Source organism: Balearica regulorum, chromosome Z (assembly GCF_011004875.1).
Source record: "Balearica regulorum gibbericeps isolate bBalReg1 chromosome Z, bBalReg1.pri, whole genome shotgun sequence".
Taxonomy (NCBI): domain Eukaryota; kingdom Metazoa; phylum Chordata; class Aves; order Gruiformes; family Gruidae; genus Balearica; species Balearica regulorum.
Window position 1 is genome coordinate 49,479,238 of NC_046220.1, and position 14,783 is coordinate 49,494,020.

Consider the following 14,783-nt stretch of genomic DNA (forward strand, 5'->3'; position numbering starts at 1 on the left):
AAAAATCTACCTACATTTGCAGTAAATAATGTATTTTAATGCACAACTTTCAGGACAAACTGTCCAAGAAGACGCTGGAAAATAGCCATGTATGTGTAGACATCTAAATTAGTGTTAACTTCAAAGGAGATAATATTTCAAATTTCCACTAACTTTATAAAATTCAAATTCTAATTAGAGCATGAAAGTGCCACTATAGGAGTGGCAAGAAATATTTTTGCATGCAGCAGCCTGGTTTTTAGTTTTTTACAAATATGCCCAGATGTGTTGGAGAAACGTGAAAAAAAATCCACCCACTTTTCTGTCACACACCACCTCATTGGTGGGCAGACTTGACTTTCAAGATCTTTTGCTCTGCAAGCATTTTGGAAGGCAGACACAGGGAGTATTGGGTATCTCCACTGAACATTCATGTTGTTTCATGAGATTTTCAGCTTTTAAGTGTACACGTTCATTATTCTGTATTCAGATAATTCTACAAACCTCCATAAAAGAAAAGGTATTTTAGTTTGATGTAAATACTGTGACTGGCCAAAGTAGGTAATTCTAGTTAACAAATTTGGATGGCATTGTAATTGAATCTTACATTCAATTAAAAAATATGTGTGATTAGAGATATAGGTACCTGCTGTATATGATATTGATTATCTGTTTGGCTCTGTATGAATTTTACCTACAAAACTCTCACCGTGTTCTTCTGTTTTAATCTTCCTGTGTATAATGAACGTTGAACAATCAACTACTGCATCATGTTTACTTTAACAGACCTTTACCAATCTGGCTAAGTAATTTTTTAATCTAATAGCATTTCATTATTAAGAATTAAAAGAAGCAGTAGTATTTATCAGAAGCATATGAGAAGTGCAGTCCTTTGCTCTATAAACCCATCATTTGGGTGGATGTAGAAGTGTAAAGGATTGCCTGATCCCTTCTCTGGGCCATATGGCTTTCTCCATTTCACATGCCCTTTCCTACTACAAAAAAAAAAAAAAAAAAAAAACCAAAAAAAACGCAGACATAATGAAGAAATAAATGAGTGATTTGTGTTTGTTAGTTTTCAGTTTTGTGTAAGCAAAGGAACTTTGCTCTGTGGCACTCATGTAATGAAAGACGATGGGCCTGGTGCACGACCTGTGAGGTGAAAGGGTTTATTCCAAATCATTTAATGCAAGTATGGATCAGACTCAAAGGAATAGCAGGAAGAGGTTCTGAGCATTTTTCTATCCCATTTTAGTCAGCTTAGATCCCCTCAGTATTTGTGCCAGATGATGACTTAGATCAATAGGTCAAAAACATTGCGTCATTAGCCGTATTTGTTGGATTTGCAGCAAAAGAATGATATATGAGAATATTGCAAAATGCCATTCTCAAAGGAAAAAAACTGTGAAATGTGTAGATCAAAGCTGATGCATACACAGGAACCCTGGCACCTCCTGCAGTTGGGCATACTACTTCTATCCTCCTCTGTCTCTCAATTCCTCTTTCCCCGTTTTGCTACAATTTACTTCCTTTACCTTTCCTCACAATACATGTTACTCATCTGCACCCACTTTCTTTCAGCCTCTTCCTGTAGGATGGCTTCCTCAGTGCTTGCTCTCCTTCTGGACTGCTGGGTCCATCAGTCAAAGCACTTCCCAAGCAGACCGCAGCACCCATGCAGCTGGCACAGCCATGTGAACTGGGTTTTCAGTCTCTGAAAAAGCACTCGTAAAGTCTGGGAGCTTTGTGCTTGACTCTTCACAGCTTCCAGATCAAATTTTGCCGTTAGAAGTAAAATTTCTAGTTGTTGCACTGCTGCTGGAAGATCCAGTTTTTCTTTCTCTTTATGTCAATAATAAAGTTTGCTGTTACATTCTCTTGAATAATTGCAAGGAAAATGGGGGCACTGCTCTGTTGTTTGGCTTGTGTGGGCTTTGCAAGGCTGTCAGAAAAGAAGTTCCATCTAAGTTGTCCTGATAGCATAAGCAGTATAGAGTGTATAAACAGGCTGTGTGTCTATTAAAGGTCAGCTTGACCTACACAGTATTATTGTTACATTAACATGCAATGTATTTATAGAAAGCCAACTCATCATATTTACTCCTGAATAATTCATTTGTGAAGTCAGAACCAACCTCTACTTTAATTGAGAGCCTCTTAAAAATCTTCTGGATTGTAAGTAGTAAAATATGAAATGAGAGAGAAATTACCTTAAGAAGTTTTTATTTTACACAAAATGTGGATAAACAGTGATCCTGATATACAATTACACACTTGTGAACTTGTCCTTCCTTTCCCCTTTCCACACGAATATGGTTTTTCCATGGCTTTTGCCTGTCTTGTGAAAGCCAGCTTGTAAACTCTCTGGAATCAGTGGGCTTGCAAAGTGTTCAACCCACCTCTGACAGATGAGTAACATCTGAGATCAGTGGGAGTTGCTGGACGTTTGGCACTTTGCATTCAGGCAGGTGTGCTGTGGATTTAACAGTCTAACACAAGGAAGGCTTCCCCTCTTCAAAATCTTGGTCTCAGCATAAGGCTTCTAAGGAGATAAGAGTTCAGCCACTCTAATGGGCAAATGTATAGGGTATTTGTTAATGGGATACAAACTTTATGTTACAGTTGAAACCGCATCATTCAATAAAATTATAAATATCTGTATGACATTATTTTTTTTGTTTGCTTTTATCTTATTACAGAAATAATGACCTTGGTACAGATCATTTCCTGAGGATTAAGATTAATGGATCAGGCTATCATCAACTCCCAGCCAGTCATTAATCCCCAGGAAATCCTGTGCCATATTTGCTTCTGCTTAAGTGCTGGTCTGGCAATCCTTTAGTCACTGAGTAGTGAGCTGGACTGTTCATAACAGCATTACCCATATGAATAAGGATGGCATTATCTGACATGCTGTGTTGGTCAGGCCCTGATCCCAAATCCAAGCAACTCGAACATAAATCATAGCAATCATTGATCATTTGTGGCTTTTTTTGTTTTGAGACCTGTTCCTCAGAAACCTTTGTCATAGTTTTGAAATGGATATTCCTGGGCTATGAAAGTGTGGGATTCACAGTTTTTAATAGAAGAGGGCTGTGGTTTTGCAGTGGGAGCAGGGGAAGGAAAAGTATGGAAAGTATTTTATGTGAAAGTGTCTGCCATGAATAGTAAGCCTGCCTTCTCCCTGCTAGCTGTAGGTTACTTTAAAGAGTGATTCCTTCAGGATTGTGGAGGGAGCTTTTTGTCTCTAAAGGCTTGGGTACTCTGCTGAAAAGGGAAGATACCGGTGTTGAAGTGAGGATTCAGAGCACCAGTGCAATCTGAGGCTACCTTGCTTTTCTTGCACAGCTTTAGCAGGGTACAGGAGAAATGAGATCTTTTCCTTATCATGCCACCCCTTTTCTGTCTGCTGATGAGGTGCCACAGGCCAACAAAACGTCTTCCACAAGGGAGGATGTAGCTAGATGCTGACTCCCTTGCTCCTGTGTGACAAGGATATAAGTCATATGCAAATGGCATCCTCTGCATGAAAATGAGTGTGATATAAATCTCTGTCATGGCTCAGTCCCCTGTCAGAAGTAGGTATCTTTGGCAATTCTTTCCTAGTCCTATTTCCAAAGTGGAAAACTACAGGATGTACTTCTGCAGAAAAGTTGTTATTTATCTTATATGCTTTACTTTTTTTTTAAACGTGAATATGGTGCATGTTACTGGGGAGAGAAGTAACCTTCTGTTACATAAAGCTGAGCTGACAATTCTGTCACTTCCTTCACTGAATGCAAAAAAATACGGTACTGTCACTGTTCTGACAAAGAAAAAACAGAAACCTGCATTCATGCTTCTCAGGAAAATAAAGAATGATATGATCCTCAAAGTTTTTGACATAGGAGTGAATTATTTATTATTACTCACTAGATGCTGTTGTGTTCCTAGATACCGATCTTAAGAATTTCCCAGCTTTTCCATTCACCTCAAACTATTTTGCTTAATTTGCTGATGCTACTTGTGTTCTTTTCTGAGGTGTCATGAAAAACATCAGCTTATACCAAAGAGAGCTGACAAAGGTTGGGTAACCTTCACCTGCCAAATCACTTAGCAGGCTCCTAGCTTTGGTCTCGTTTTACAAAACCCTTGTGCTCTTGTTCTTTCCTTGGCCTAGGTCAGCTGCACCATCATGTCTGTGCTCACTCCCATTGAGAACCCTTTTTGGCTGAAGCTGTTTATTTGTTATATCCTCAGAGAATCAAGGCCGGGCAGCTCAGCTTACACCAACGTGTGGGTAATGCTCAGCTCCTGCATTGCTGAAGTAACCTGAGCACTTTCACTTTCCTCAGTTCCAGGATCATAGAATCATAGAATCATAGAATGGTTAGGGTAGGAAGGGACCTCAAAGATCATCTAGTTCCAACCCCCCGCTGCGGGCAGAGACACCCTCCACTACCCCTTGTCCTGTCACTACACTCCCTGATAAACAGCCCCTCACCATCTTTCCTGTAGGCCCCTTCAGGTACTGGTAAGCCGCAATTAGATCTCCCCAGAGCCTTCTCTTCTCCAGTCAGAACAATCCCAACTCTCTCAGCCTGTCCTCATGGGAGAGGTGCTCCAGCCCTCCAGTCAGCTTCCAGGTAGATGACGTCAGGTAGATGACATCAGTTGCCCTTCCCTTATCCACCAACGCAGTAACCCCATCACAGAAGGCCACCAAGTTTGTCAGGCATGATTTGCCCTTAGTGAATCCGTGTTGGCTGTCACCAATCACCTCCTTATCTTCCATGTGCCTGAGCATAGTCTCCAGGAAGGTCTGGTCCATAATCTTGCCAGGCACGGAGGTGAGACTGACCAGCCTGAAGTTCCCTGGGTCTTGCTTTTTACCCTTCTTAAAAATGGGGGTTATGTTTCCCCTCTTCCAGTTGGTGGGAACTTCACCGGACTGCCAGGACTTCTCAAATATGATGGCGAGTGGCCTGGCCACTTCATCCACCAGTTCCCTCAAGACCCGCGGATGCAACTCATCAGGTCCCATGGACTTGTGCACCTTCAGGTTCCTTCGATATTCTCGAACCTGATCTCCTGCAGTGGGCAGTTCTGCATTCTCCCAGTCCCTGCCTTGTGTGTCCTGGGCAGTGTGGCTCAAGCATTTGCCAGTGAAGACTGAGGCAAAGAAGTTGTTGAGTACTGCAGTGGGTGCTGCAGGACTTCAGTGCGCTTCCTAGCACCGTGCCAGAGGTGAAAGAAATAATTCTTCAGTGGTTTATAAGCACAACAACATTTTATCTAACATGAGGAAATATGCAAATCTAGAAAAAATTAATAAAAATAATTATATATGTTATTAATTATCTCTATGCTAGATCCTTCATCATTTTTGAGTGTCCTTTAGGCATACCCGTGGGCTTGCAAAGGAGCTCAACAACCTTCTTCTTGCACACTTGTTCATAACCCAGCTTGTGAGAGTTCTTGCTTCCTCTTCTGGCCCAACAGGCAAAACCAGTCTTCTGAGCAGGGTGCTCAGAGCATTTTGGCTCTCTCCTCTGCTGAAGGCTGAAATGTTTGCAATGGACTTCTGCCAGAGGAGATGGGGGCTCCCTGCCAGGCTCACATACAAATGAATAGCTTTTAGTTATAATCTAGTGTCTTCCCTTTATCTCCATCCCATATTATCTCAGTCTGATATGAAGAAAGGAAACCAATAAAAAAGGCAATGAGGCTTACCTTCAAAATGCAGTGTCATGTCTGACAAAGGTAGATACTCATACCCTCTTTATGCAGCCTGCTTTCGCAGAATTTTTTTCATGTAGCTTGGGACAGGACGGACATCTTGAATTACGAAATTCAGCCAGTCCAACCCTCTGCTCAAGCAGGATCAGCTAGAGCAGGTTGCCCAGGACTGTGTCCAGTCATGTTTTTAATATCTCCACAAATGGAGACTCCACAATCTTTCTAGGAAACCCATTCCATTACCCATCATCACACTAAAAGGTGCTTTCTTCTGTCCAGATGGAATTTTCTGGTTTTCAGTTTGTACCCATTGACTCTCCCCCTGTCAATGGGCACTTCTGAGAAGAGTATCATTCCCTCTTCTTCTTTCCCTCCCTATTTATACATGTGGATAAGATCTCCCTGAGCCTTGTGTGCTCCAGGCTGAACAGTCCCAGCTCTCTCAGCCTCTCCTCATATGAGTGGTGCTCCAGCCCCTTCACGATCTTTGTGACCCAGTGCTGGACTTGCCACAGTATGTCCATGACTCTCCTGTACTGGCAAGCCCAGGACTGAACCCAGCACCCAGATATGTCTCACCAGCACTGGAGCGGAGGGAAAGTGTCACCTCTCTCGGCCTACTGGCAATGCTTTGCCTAATGGAGCCAAGGATGCTGTTGGCTGCCTTTGCTGCAAGGGCACATTGCTAGCTCAGCTTTCAGTGGCACGGTTCTCCACACAGTCATTAGCAAAAAACCCCTTTTTCCCGGGGAAGATTTTAAACAGCTAAATGAGATTGATGAAGCAATGAGGCGCATCACTCTCCAGTGAAGCCTCCTTTCCCCTTTCTTTATGGTACAGACCATAGAAATTGTGGTCCTAACTTAGGTACCTGAGGATACATGGTTAGTGTAGATGAGATGAGTATTTTTACAACATCAAATTGAATTCAGAAACTGTAAGTAAAATTCCCCACACAGTCAGAGTAAGCAACAGCATAGGTAGAGTAGAAACTGTGATTTATGTGCAGCTAAGGACAGATCTATTTAAATAGGCAGAGATAGTATTTTACAAAGCTCTGTTAGTATCTGTCAGAAAGTTGAGAGAGAGATAAATTAAATAGCTGATTAACCCAATATTATTTAAGATTTCAAAGCCAAAAAATGGATAGGAGTTGAATTTACAGACTTCCATGTAGCATACATAAGATACAAACGTCACTGCAACAGCTGTGGAACCTGAGCTGTCTACAAAGATGTGTGCTCTTGGCATAGAGAAAATGATATCTTAGGCTAATTAAGAGAATTTTATCAGGAAGTTTTGGTTCAACTGATTTGTCTAAATGTCATTCACAAATGTGTATGTACAAGAAGCAGATTTCTGAAGTCTGATTTATTTTCCTGAATGAGTTTGTTTAGCATACATGCAGGGACTTCATTCTTGTTATATTTTGGGGATGGTGGTCTTGCTTTTTCTAAAGACAATGGCTGCACTTCCATGACTGTAGGGTGAACAGGCTTGCAACTTTTATCCTATCCACCAAATGTGTCTATAGTTAGTGACATGTAAAAACTGCGTATGTTTTTGTTATACATAACTTGGGGTGCAAAGAAACCCTTACAAATTTTTCTCAGAATGGGCAGTTCAATAGAAAAATATAGCTCTTTGATGCTCTCAAACTCTGCACCAATAAATGTCAGATCTACTTAACTTCAGATGATTTCAAAATACAGAGAGAAGGCAGCACTCATTGCTAGTTTCACTGATAGAATTTCTAGCTACTTAAAAATTGAAGAACAGGTCTCCCTTTAAAATCGATATTGCTCTTTGTAGGTAGCAAATTTTAAATAATGGAAGTTTTCTGATGCCTTTTTTAATTTTATTTTTGAAAATCTGAATTTTAATCCTTGTATTTGTTTTGTGGTAAATGTTAGTTTTCACAACAATTTATTTCTGCATGTCATGTTTTATTCTTTTAATTAGAATCTACTCAAGCCACTCACTGCAAGCAAAATTCTTGTCTCTCCATGATATTTTCCAGTGATGCCTTGTTCTTCAGACAGCATATTCTTCTTGGGATTCCCTACAGAATGCACAAGGAAAACATGAATATTTAAATACAAGCATGATCCCAGAGCAGGGTACAGCTGTCCTGACTATGCATTTCCATGCTTAATGGCTTTAGCTTCATTTTCAGTTTCTTCCTAACTCTAAATTTCCTTGTTAAAAATATTAACGACAAAGAACATGAATAATTTATAAACCTGTACAGATCAGGGAATAATAGTAGCTACAATGGTTTCTCTATTGAAACTGAAAGTGGTAGATTTCCTTTAGTACCATTTGTACATGGCATATGACTTCATCCTCTGCAGGTTGGCTGGATTTTCTGACTGGATAGTGAGAGGAACATATGATGCCCTTGCATTATTCTCCTTGGACATGATGAAAACTAGAACAGCTGGAATTTGTTGCAGTTGAAGTTGTGTGTGTCCAGTACCCCACAGTGCGTGGCCCCACAGACACTCGGTGAAATCCCGACCCTAGCAGAATCAGTGGTAAAGCTCCCAATATAATCAGTAGGACAAAGTTTTCACTTCTACATCTTGGAATCTCATTTTTGTGAATATTATATACCCCCTTCAAAGTTAGCAGGAATTGTATTTGATCCAGGCAGGATCAGTTCTGTTATATACCTGTTGTCTTTTGGTGTTACTGTATTCTAGAGAATGTATGGCACTTGTCTTCGAGAGTTTGGTGGCAGATGGCACAAAAGTAACTGAAGAGGGAAAGAAGATGGAAAAGGAAATAAAGCCCTCAGATACAAGCAACTTGATGCTTTTCTTAAATTTAAAAAAACCCCACCAAACTAAAAATATCAAAAGCAGGATGTGACACATAATAATCATTTAAATTACTTTCTTTTCTGTTGCATATGTATGTTAACAACATGCCATTGATCACCTCCTTAAAACTGTTTGCTCTTTAATCTGTATCAATTAAAACTCTGTGGATCCTCTGACAAATTTCCTTTTGTCACCACAAGAAGATTTGCTAGACAGTATGGACCGTAAAAACAGTGGGTTTTCAGTCTTCATTTGAAATGCTGCACTAAGAGCAATGTTATGGGCAGATCTTGCTTTTGGGTGTTGTGACTATCCTGAGCTGCCCTGAACTCTACTGATATGATTGTATAAATTTTTAATTATATTTCTATTCACACTCCAATTTGATAAAATTGCAATAAACTAATTGTAATAAAAGCAGACAACTTTAGTAAGATTATTATCAGGACAATACCACCTACAATAAAAAACAGAGTAAGGACACATGAGGAGAGAGAACAGGAATAGAAGGCTTGCAATTTAAAGACAAGATGAAAGGTGACCACATGTGTTTTTAGATCTCAGATGCACAAAGTATTACATAATTTAGTTACTGTCAATGTACTGCCTACTGGTCAAGTACCTGAAAGTCTTCATTTACATGATTTTCTTTCATTGCATAGGAGTGTTAATAAAGCAGCACTGGTAGTAGCATAATACAAAAAGATGTAATTCTAGAACACATGCAACTATTATTATTTACTGTATTACTCAGATCTAATTGAATTTTCCACTGCACCAGCTCAGTGGCAAAGCCTCCATTTTGCAATAACTGGGAGCTTGAAGGTCCAGAAGTAAAAATGTAGGCTACAACATTTAATTATAACTTGCATAGTTTTGATTATCTGGATGTACTAGGAGAAAAATTCTTGTATTTTTAAAACAGCATTTGTTTTCTTTTCTCTGTGTTCTACAGTGATAATACATATAAACTCCCAATATAATCCCAGTCCATCTGAGATGGGATATAAGTAGTCTATGAGAAAGTTAAGAGGTTTATGGAGTTCATAAAAGGTGAGAGTCAAAATTAAGATGAGATTCACTGAAAGAAAATTATTTCAAAAGAATTATTCTTTTTTTAAATAATGCCTGATGTCCTTCAGTTGGTGGGATTTTTTTGTGTCTTGTCTCAAATAGTCTTTGTAGAAAGGTATCATCTTTTATTAAAGATCTGCTAGAGGTTAGGACTCTCATTTTATACCTGTAATGTTAATCTCCACTAGATCTTTCACAAGTTTTTAGCACCGGGAGTTCTTCGTTCCTAATCTAGCATCATTAATGAAATAATACTTTGATTCCCATTTAGACTGGATAGCCACTACAACTTATCTAGCAAGACTTTTGAAGTGGCCTCCTTTTTTGGTTATGGATGAGTCTCTGATTATCTAGCTGAATTTTCTCAAGACCATGACAGCAAGAAAAAAATGGCAGTAAAGATTAGGGGAAGACAACCTAGTCCTCCTTGATGTTATAATATTAATTCCTCTAAGTCCTTTGGCCTAACTCCTCAGCTTTCTTTTTAAAAAATACACATAATAACAGAAGATCCTGTTAAACATGATGACAACAGTTAAGTGCAAATCAAAGAACATATCAGAAAGATATAAATGGGAAGAGCGGCTTACCAAATTAATGTCTTTGACTGTCTGGAACTTGCTGACTTTCAGGATTATGTGTGCAATCTGTCACACAAAAATTATCTTCTGACTCTGTTAGGCTTCATGCTTACAATCTTTTTAGTAATTATTTGCTTGCTTTTAAGTTGGAATTCTTGGCTGCATGCTCATTCTCAAATTCATTATTAGTTTTGAGCCCTTACTCTCTCATTTCACTTCTCCCTTATGTGTTACCTATTCAACCTTTTGGTAGGTTGAATTTATGGGTATGAAAACTCAGGAGAAACATGTGCTCTCTATCTGCTTGTTCCAGAATGCCTCACAATTCCTTTTAAGCCTAGCTCCCACTGATGCTGCTAAAGGATTATGCCTTGATGCCTTCATGACTGTGGAAGTCAACCACAAGGAAGGTCAAGTAAATGCAATGGTGGAATTGCTCTAAAAATTCAGGGATCACCTTCAGTGATTTCTCTTTAGCAGTTTTGTTTGGAATAAAAGATACATCAACTTTAAGCTGTTTAATTACCTTGGAGAAGTGTGACATGAATTTTCATACAAATATGTTTTTTAAGCAAAGTTAAAATTTTTTGCTTGTTGAAGAAACCTACAATGCATTACTTTGTTTTGAGAGTCTGAGTTCATATTTTTCATGAAGGGATACACATCTTTAGCAATGCAGGTTGATATCTCTAAAATAGCTGTATGTCTTAGAGTATTTTGAGAAACTCTGAGCCAGGCTAATTTCTGACATAACTAGGGACAACTGCAGTCTGTATCTCAGATCTTCATAGCAGGAGAGTGAAGAGAAATGGTGGCTACGCTTTCCTTCTATGGCAGCCTAGGGCACTATACTTAAAAGGCAGAAATAAGTATTTTGCCACAGACCGTATCTGCAATACATATTGAGCAACCATTGAAAATAAACCAAGTGGTTAGGTATGTTATTTCATATAATTATAGAATAGTTTGTGTTGGAAGGGGACCTTAAAGGTCATGTAGTCCAACCCCCCGGCAATGAGCAGGGACATCTTCGATTAGATCAAGTTGCTCCGAGCCCTGTCCAACCTGACCTTGAATGTTTCCAGAGATGGACCATCTACCACCCCTCTGGGTAACCTGTTTCAGTGCCTCATGACCCTTACCATAGAAAATTTCTTCCTTATATCTAGTCTAAATCTGCCTTCTGTTGGTTTAAAACCATTGTTCTATCGCTACAGGCCCTACTAAAAAAATTATCCCCATCTTTCTGATAGTCCCCCTTTAAGTATTGAAAGGCCACAATAATGTCTCCCCAGAGCCTTTTGTTCTCCTCCAGAATCACCTCCCTTGCCTTGCTGGCCATACTTATTTTGATGCAGCCCAGGATACAGTTGGCTTTCTGGGCTGCAAGCGCACATTGCTGGCTCATGGCCAGCTTTTCATCCACCAGTACTTCCAAGTCCTTCTCCACAGAGCTGATCTCAATCCCTTCATCCCCCAGCCTGTATAGATACCAGGGGTTGCCTTGACCCTGGTGCAGGACCTTGCACTTGGCCTTATTGAACCTCATGAGGTTCACTTGGGCCCACTTCTCAAGTTTGTCCAGGTCCCTCTGGGTGGCATCCTATCCCTCAGGTGTGTCATCCACACCACTCAGCCTGTTGTTGTCTCCAGACTTGCTGGGAGTGAACTCAATTCTGCTGTCTATGTTATTGATGAAGATATTAAACAGTGCTGGTCCCATTATGGACTCAAGAGATACCACTTGTCACAGAACTCCATCTGAACATTGAGCCGTTGACCACTATCCTCTGGATACGACTATTCAAGCAATTCCTCATCCACCAAACAGTTCACCCATCAAATTCATGTCTCTGCAATTTAGAGAGAAGGATGTTGTGGGTGACCATGTCAAAGACCTTACAGAAGTCCTGATGGATGACATCCTTCCACTGATGTAGTCACTCCATCACAGAAGGCCACTAAGTTGGTCAGGCAAGACTTGCCCTTGGTGAAGCCATGCTGACTGTCTCAAATGTAATTAGAAATTACAAATAATGTAGCACTGTTGTCTAACAACATTATTCTTTTTGTTTACTTTTATATGGTATGGCAGCTACATACACAGTAGAGAACAGTAGGTAATAAGGCAAATGTTGTTGTAATCCTTCAGGAATGTCTGACAGGATTAGCAGGAACCCTCTGTTCTCTTCTGGTGTAAAAATATGCAGAAGAGAACAAATTAATTCAATGACTCTGTCACTGTCGAGGATCAGCTGTTAAGCCACATCTCTGCATCCTCTTTGTTTCCTGCGACCAGCAGGGATGCAGGTACTGGCTGTCAGCCAGTCTGTCTGCTATGACCTCCCTGTGGGAACCACAGAGCATGTTCATGAAACTGGAATTATCAAATTTTAATAGTGTTGGATTTGGGGGAATTTTTTCAAGTACCCTTTATCACAGTATTTCAGATTTGCAATTCCATTTAAAATCAGTTTATTTTAAAAGCTGAGAACTCTTTTCAAGATAATTTTTTTTTTTTTTCAAAAAGTACTTCAATTCAGTTTACTTAGACTTATATTGAACAGAATCTTATTATAACAGGAAAATAAAAAAAATAAACACCAAAGAGCAGATTTAGTCCAAATTTTACAGCAGAAGCCAGTGCAATATACTGGAGGCATACTGTGTAGAGGCAGATCTTTTGTGTTGCTGGGAAGCACTGACCCAGGTAGTCTTCACATCCACAAAATAATTCATGTGAATATGTGCAGCTGACATTTTCTGGCATCATTGTTGTACATTGCAGTCAGGGGGCTGGTGGTAGTATAAGATGTTCCACTCTGGATATAGGACTATAAAAGCTTTGAGGAACATAATTTCACCAGCAAGATTAGAGTTTTCCTGGAAATAATTTTGCTAACTGCAAGAATTAACCTAGTTTAATCCTTGGTGTGTTGAATTGCTGAAGTGCCCAGAACATGATTATCATCAGCATTATGCACTCTCATGCATCTTCTTTTTTCTTTTCTCTTTGCTCTCTGGAAGGTCAGAGTCACCTTTTTTCTCTCCTGTTTGTCTTGTATGTATCACTTCAGATGGAAAGCAAGTAGATCTAAACTAGATTGCGAGTATGTCAAGTGCTCTGCTTTTATTTCTTCTGGAAATTTAGCATAATTCACCATTGTTGTTGGCTTCCTGTGAAATCTCTTCTGCTTGATCCATCAAGTTGGAGGCCTCATTCTACCATTCTGTTAATTCTTAAGTTTGTTGCTATGGTCAAACCTTCTTCTCAACCTCGTCTTTCTGTACCCCTATCCTTACTCTTTTTTCCTCATGAGTTTATACAGCCTCTCTCTGGCAGTGTTGTCTCCTGCATGCACTTCCATTTCTCTAACTACTCTTGGACTCCTTTTGGTGTCTGTTTTCCACTCCTGTCCTCATCCTCCAGTAGATGCCTCACCCCAGGTTCTAGCAACGCAGACCCCAGACACATCAAGGCAGAGATCAGTGAGAATAAATTTAAACAATGGTGCTGGCCATAGAGTCAGCATGTACTGAGCCCTAATTAAATAGCACGTGTGGTCCCAAATGCTGTATGCAGGGAAGTCCATATTGAAGCTATTGGGAGCTCTTCCCAGGTAAGGAAGTCAAATCATTAGGACTAAAATCAAGATGGCAGGACAGTAGCTTATTTTGTGTAAAAGGAGCAACACTAAGAACATTTTTACAAAACAGTATATGCATTGTATATCATTATAAAACAGTATATTAAATTCTGTCTTTAAATAACGTCTTTCTTTGATTTGAGAGAGACTTAGAGTAATGTCATACTCTATTTGGCATACCTATGTGCAAGTAAGACACTGCATTGTACGAGCAAGAATATGCCAATATTAGTAACTGGTTTTGATAAAGTGTGTCTATGAAAAAATCATTACAATCCAATCACAATTATTTTTAAAAATTAACAGTTGTAATATCCTGTATTTTGTAGTTACATGGCATAAAACATTCTCTATCTCTGCAAATAATATGAGAAATGTTCATTTGGCAGATTCAGGTATCTGCAAATAGATTAAAAAAAGAATAATCTTTCAAAATATCAGATTTGCATATCATCACAGTATTTTACAGTTAAAAACTAATAGCCAGACTTCTATTGAAATTCACCTGTGTGGAAAAATATTGAAAGATAATGAGGTGCATCAGCTAAAACCAAAATAATTAGACAGCATTTGTACATTTAATTGCTTACGCTATTTCATGAACATGAAGACAATATTTCCAAAGAAAACAGCACTACTGTTAAGTATCCATTTTTGAATGATTTCACGCTATCAAAGGTTGGATGCTCAGAAACTCAGTTGTAGAACTTTACATAAAAATAATGAGTGAAATCATCAACAAATTTCTCAGACAAATAATTTACAAATTCCTCCTTGTGTTTAGTTTTTCTCTGTCCTGTTTTGTAGACCTGCGTTAATTATTGTATTTATATATTTATTTATATATATACCAAACTTTAAGAAAAAAGCACGTTAAGAAATGAAGTGTAAAGCAAGATTTGGAGAAAAAAAGCTGATTTCATGCAAGATTGTATCACACAGAAAAATAATAGTAGCCC

General features: G+C 39.2%; 1 protein-coding gene across 1 annotated transcript in view; it reads left to right on the top strand.

The window, feature by feature from the left end:
* SLC24A2 (solute carrier family 24 member 2) overlaps positions 1 to 14,783 on the top strand; it is a 125,515-nt gene that overhangs the window by 63,345 nt on the left and 47,387 nt on the right.